This window comes from Branchiostoma floridae, chromosome 13 (assembly GCF_000003815.2).
Source record: "Branchiostoma floridae strain S238N-H82 chromosome 13, Bfl_VNyyK, whole genome shotgun sequence".
Classification (NCBI taxonomy): domain Eukaryota; kingdom Metazoa; phylum Chordata; class Leptocardii; order Amphioxiformes; family Branchiostomatidae; genus Branchiostoma; species Branchiostoma floridae.
Window position 1 is genome coordinate 2,043,879 of NC_049991.1, and position 5,710 is coordinate 2,049,588.

Sequence of the window (5,710 nt, forward strand, 5' to 3'; positions counted from 1 at the left end):
GTGCGTGTTTGTGCTTTTATGTGTATATGTGCATGTGTACGTGTGTGTGTTTATGTATATACATATATGTGTGTGTGTGTGTGCGCGCGTGTGTGTGCCTGTGTGCGCGCGTATGTCTGTATCTATGCGTGCGTGTATTTGTGTGTGTGTATGGTTGCATATATCTGTGTGTGTGTTTTTCTATGGAATATGCACGTGCACGTGCATGTGTATGAATATATATATATATATATATATATATATGTGTGTGTGTCTGTGTGTATATATGTGTGTGTGTGCGTTTGTGTGTGTGCTTGTGTGTATGTGTGCATCTCTCTCTCTCTCTCTCTCTCTCTCTGTGTGCGTGTGTGTGTGTTTGTGTGTCCGCGCGCGTGTGTGGGGTTGTGTGTGTATGTGCAGCAAAGAAAGCCTTAGCGCTTTTGTCTACCTAAAACTGAAACAAAACATAAGATTATCGCAGGTGTTACTTACCTCCCTCGGTAAAGATCAAGCAGGCGAAGAGCACGACATGGACGAAGACCAGCCGTAAAACAGCCATGTTGTTCCAGCCTGTTTTCCGGCAAAATGACTCCGACACAGAAATGCTGACCATGAAAAAGCGATGCTCCTGCCGTACACGCATTCACCGGTGCCTTGAACTATTCGTCGGTACCCGACTCCTTATTTTCTTGTCCTACCACGAACAGAGTTAGCTGTCCTTTTTTGAAAAATAAAAACAAACACCAACTAGAAAATACAAAAAAATGGAAACAATTGAGAAAGCTTCGGCCTAAGCTGAGAGCCACTCGATTCCACCGAAGCTGACTTCTCTATGTCTTAGCCACAACCAAGGAGGCGCTCAAGAAAAACGACGTACGTCTTCCTACAACAGGTCTAGTTAGAAGAACTGTCCATAGTATATCTACGGAGTGCCACAATTGCAAATGAGAAGAGAGCTAAAAATAATCCTTCGACGAGGAAAGATACACTACAAAAAATCTTTTTTTCTTATTTTTCTTGTTTTCTTGTTTTTTCTTACGGAGAGAAAACGTTTCTTGTATAAAGAAAGGTTGAGAAAAATCAAGAAACCTCCTATAAAACCTTTGTATGCTAATTCCTACACAAAGATTTTTATTCTTGTTTTTCTTAAGTGAAGAAAATCTTTCTCATATAATGATCATTGAGCAAGAATGTTCAAGAAATTAAAGTAAATCTTTCTTTTCCAGTCTTTACACAAGATTTGCTTCTTGTTTGTTCAAATGGAAAATATTGCAGAATCTATCCTGAAGAATATTATTCTTGTCAAATACCAGTTTTATCTTTAGGATTTGTTTTTACCAGAATAACATTCTTGAACTTTCTTGTTGTCTCACTGTAGAAAGTCTGACAAACATAATTCTTGTTTTTTTTTTTCATCACTTTCTTGACCAAATACTGTTCAACAAAGAAAAGTTAAAAAAGAAAATCAAGAAATTGCAAAACAACTTATAACTAGCATGAAATTCTTAAATGTTCTTGTAATCTTTATCCATAAAGTTTAAGAAAGACGTTTCTTGTTTTTCTTGATGATATGTAAGAAGATATTAGCATATTTTTCTGAACTCACTTGACTGAATACTAATAAGAAAAACAAGAAATTATAAAACAAGCTATGACTAGCATAATATTCTTGAATGTTACTATGTTTCTTATCAAGAAAATTTAAGAAAGATGATTCTCGTTTTTCTTTATAAATGATATAATATTCAATGAAAACAATAAAAGTATAATTTTCTCCTTATATTCTTGACAACACTACGTTTAAACAATTGGAGCATCAAGATACGAGAAATAACTTAGAACTAGAATAATTTTATTTTGTTTTCCCAATACGAGAGTTTAAGAAAGACTTTCTTGCAGTAAGATATCTTCCTTTTGCTAAGGATCATGGGAAATTACTCCCATCATCCTTTGCTGCTAATTTGAACTGGGAGTCACAGTTGCAAGTCACACTCATCTCCAGCTCTGTAGTTTTCTGTCTCAGATGTCCATTAGTTCTTATATTAACAGGGAACGAATAGGATGTGTTTCGTAATGACGATTTTCTGCACCATGTGGGACCTTGTTTACAACGTGGCTAGCTTTTTTAGAGTTCCAAAATGCTACCGAAGCCAAGGCCAAGCCGGATGCCCCCCTCCCCCATGCAGGTATGTTAGCCATCTTACTTGGAATACGATTTCCAAAGCTACTATGTCTGTAGATGTATATCATAAAACCAAACAGTTATTACAGAATATGTAAGTAAAGTGAATGAAATTCTGCAAAATACTAAGAATTGACAATAATATTTGCAAGGAAGGAAATGTATAGAGATGTTGGCCTTTACAGGGGGAGGGGGGCGACATAAGGATTGATGATCATTCATGGTCTTTGTGTGTTGTTCTAGGCTCAGTAACCTGCTGGTATACAAGGAGGATGTTCCCATCTCAACTTTGGAGAGGCCTTTAACAAGTCGAAGTCTTCATTATACTTACAACAACAGCAACATTGTAGCTCTAATGGTTTTATATGGACAATTAGTTATAGTTGCATGGCTGCAGTACAGTACTGTATCAGGAAAAATTTCAATATTAAAGAAAGCGTAGATACAAAATGGTTGATTTTTGCATTCTTTGTTGGTAAGGAATGAGTAATAGAGGAAAACACCACAAAACTTGTATGAACCATATTGATGATAATAAATATGATTGGCATGTATTGACATAACTGTCAAAGTGTCAACATTGAGTTGTTTGTACACTTTATATAAGAATGTTAATCTTAATATAAGAAACTGATTCTAGGTTTGTAGTTGCAAGAAATTTAGTCTTGAAGACAGAATGGTATTGCAGGCACAAGAAATCTCAATCTCCATGCAAGAAAGTGATTCTTGATGTACTAGATATAAGAAAATCACTCTTGGAGACAGAAAGTAAATCCTCATACAAGAACCTCAATCTTCATGCAAGAAAGTCGTTTCTGGTGTAAGAAATTCAGCCTTAGAGACAGAAAGGTATTCCTGGAACAAGAACCTCATTCTTGATATAAGAAATTCATTCTTCAGCATGCATGTATTAGAAATAGATTCTGACCACAAGAAAACTATTCTAGAAGTTCTGGTCCATTAGTGATAAGAAAAAAATTCTTAGCACAAGAAAAATATGGGTTTCTTGAATTTTCTCAAAACAGGGATTCTTGTATACAGAATAATATTCTTGCTGCAAGGTCAGTTTTCTTTGTTCAAGAAAAAACAAGAAAGATAAGAAAATTCATTTTTTGTAGTGTAGGGTGAGACCATTACAACGATGGGTAGGAAACATCTCCAGAATAGGGAGTAAAAACTGACCAATGACGCTTCGTTATTGATAATTTCTCCAGACACTTGAGCTGTTTGCAACTAACTGTTGTTTCGGAAATGATCTTAATAACCATTCTGATTTTATAGTATAATATCAAATGTCTTCATCAACCCTCAACAGAACTAGCTCACTTCAAGGACAAAGCTTTTGTTGCTGCTATTATACAATAATTGGTGGCAACCCAAACAAATAAACACGCCAGATAATTTGACAACAACTTGTTTATTGTCACTTCTAACTTTTTTCCTCTGCATATTTTACTGATACAACCCGTTGAGTGCACCTTTATGAAAGTATGTTACAAGAAATATCTAAATTGTCACATGCATAGATGTATTCAATAGTTTTGTCACATGTAGGATATATAGCAGCAAAACGGGTACCATAAAAAGACATTAGTCTAATTAGGAAAATACGTCGATGTAGGTTAGACATCCAGGTAATAAGATACACCAAAAAGTAGTTACTCAAGCAACTGGATAGGGTCAGATTTCCAAAACCATATCCAGTTGCTTGAGTAACTACTTTTTGTGTAATTAGGAAAATGATTACATTTGAAATATTTATGACCAAGGGTTACAGAGCACAATGCTGGGTTCTCACCTTCAATGGATAGATGCGCATGGGTGCATAACATTGTCACATTGTATTAGAGAGTCATTTGTGGCCAGGTGAAATTCTGTTAGGCCATGTTGATTATATGGATGACATCCTATGGGAATCCTAAAACTGATGCGAGCGTGCGAATAAAAAAAAATGTTTGACCGAAAAAAAACACCGTTACATTCATTATGAAATCTGAAAGTCTGGAAGGCTAAACAAGTGACAAACGCAATCAAATGCTGGACAATATTTTGTCATTTATGTTTTTACAGTCTTTTTCTTTGACATTATAATTGATGTTGACATTATGTATATTTTTCCCGATATATTGATGTATACATTTTTTTAAAATCTGCGGCATGTATTTGTTCATTTTACAGCCGCTACGACTCAAAGGATGGCGGAAAACTTTTTTTTATGATTTTGGAAACGGCCGAAAATTGATGCGCGCGCGGATGGCATCCAGATAATCAAATCAACATGGCTTTAGTATGCGTTACAATGGCTTTGTTCACACACTCGTTTTTAAGACGACCATCAGTAAACTCCGCCTGTGTCCCACTCAAAGCGAATTTTTGGTGACGCCTCATGGAAGAACCTAACAGTATAGTGTGCGCTTGTCATACAGTGTGGGATAGTGAAAGTGATACTCTAGCTAGATTAGTAGAGAACATCTGGATTTTTTGGCTCCTTATCAACCAGAGGTTACAGATGACAGAGTAATCCATAAATCCTTGGAAGTTTGGGGGCAGTGATAATAACTTTATTGCACAACAATTGTACAAGGTACAAAGTATAGCTTATATGTGACAGGGACGGTTTTCAGGTGAAAAATGCGCGCAACCCTCTGCCGTAAAGTGAAAGTAACTTTTGATTGCTCGGTCGCACTACTATGAAACTTCACACAGTTTCAGTACTGCTTGAAACACATTGAATACTTGTGATTTTGTTTTTCTACATACCGGATTTTGGGTTAGAAATACACATTTTGGCTAAAAAAAGTAGTGTTTATTTCATGGGTCTACGCCCAGCTGGAAACAAGACCTCCGATCATGATATTCTAAAGGATGAAAGCCTACCTCATACTTATCATTTTTATCCAAGGGGATTTTGTTTGTAATTTGGATTACATTGTTTTTTTTTTTTTGCGTAGCGTTCATGTAAGCCATCACGAAATGGCTTTAGGGCCTGTAAGATCATTCTTGGTCGCTCTTTCAGTTCCTAAAGTTCAGCGCTACTGATTTGTAAACTAGAACCTCTGCATGTAAGGCGTAAAGCTCTCTGCCTGAAGTATGCCAGATCTATTGTTCACTCTGAGGTTTTCAACAGCTGGCTACCCCCACGCCGCTCTGAGGCACATGGTAGGGACCTAAGAAACTTCAGCCAGTTTAAGTGCCGAACATCGCGTTTTAGAAATACCACGCTGCCATATAGTATCGATCTGTTAAACTCACATTAGACTTTGAAGTGTCACATTTTAATCATTCAGAATGAGATCGATTTTATAATTGACATAGATATATATCTACCTGATGGTGTGCAGATCCACACTTTTAAATTGTAAATGTGTAGTAGAAATTGTGATAAGTATATTTAGATTAATCCACTTAGGCAAGACATTCCATTGTTTTAGTCCTAAGCGCCAGCCTCACCTGTAGAATGTACGAGGCAATTTAGTCCTCGGACTATAATCTTGTACATGACATTGTGTGTTTAAATAAATAAACCAGTTCTCTCAAATCGCCGACAAA

At 36.3% G+C, this 5,710-nt stretch overlaps 1 long non-coding RNA gene across 1 annotated transcript; it reads left to right on the plus strand.

Annotated features, from left to right (window-relative positions):
• The first annotated feature begins 1,923 nt into the window (after positions 1-1,923).
• Positions 1,924-3,286, plus strand: LOC118429227. The gene is made up of 2 exons (XR_004832715.1): positions 1,924-2,165; positions 2,405-3,286. It is a non-coding gene; the product is annotated as an uncharacterized LOC118429227 (long non-coding RNA).
• The last annotated feature ends 2,424 nt before the right edge of the window (positions 3,287-5,710 follow it).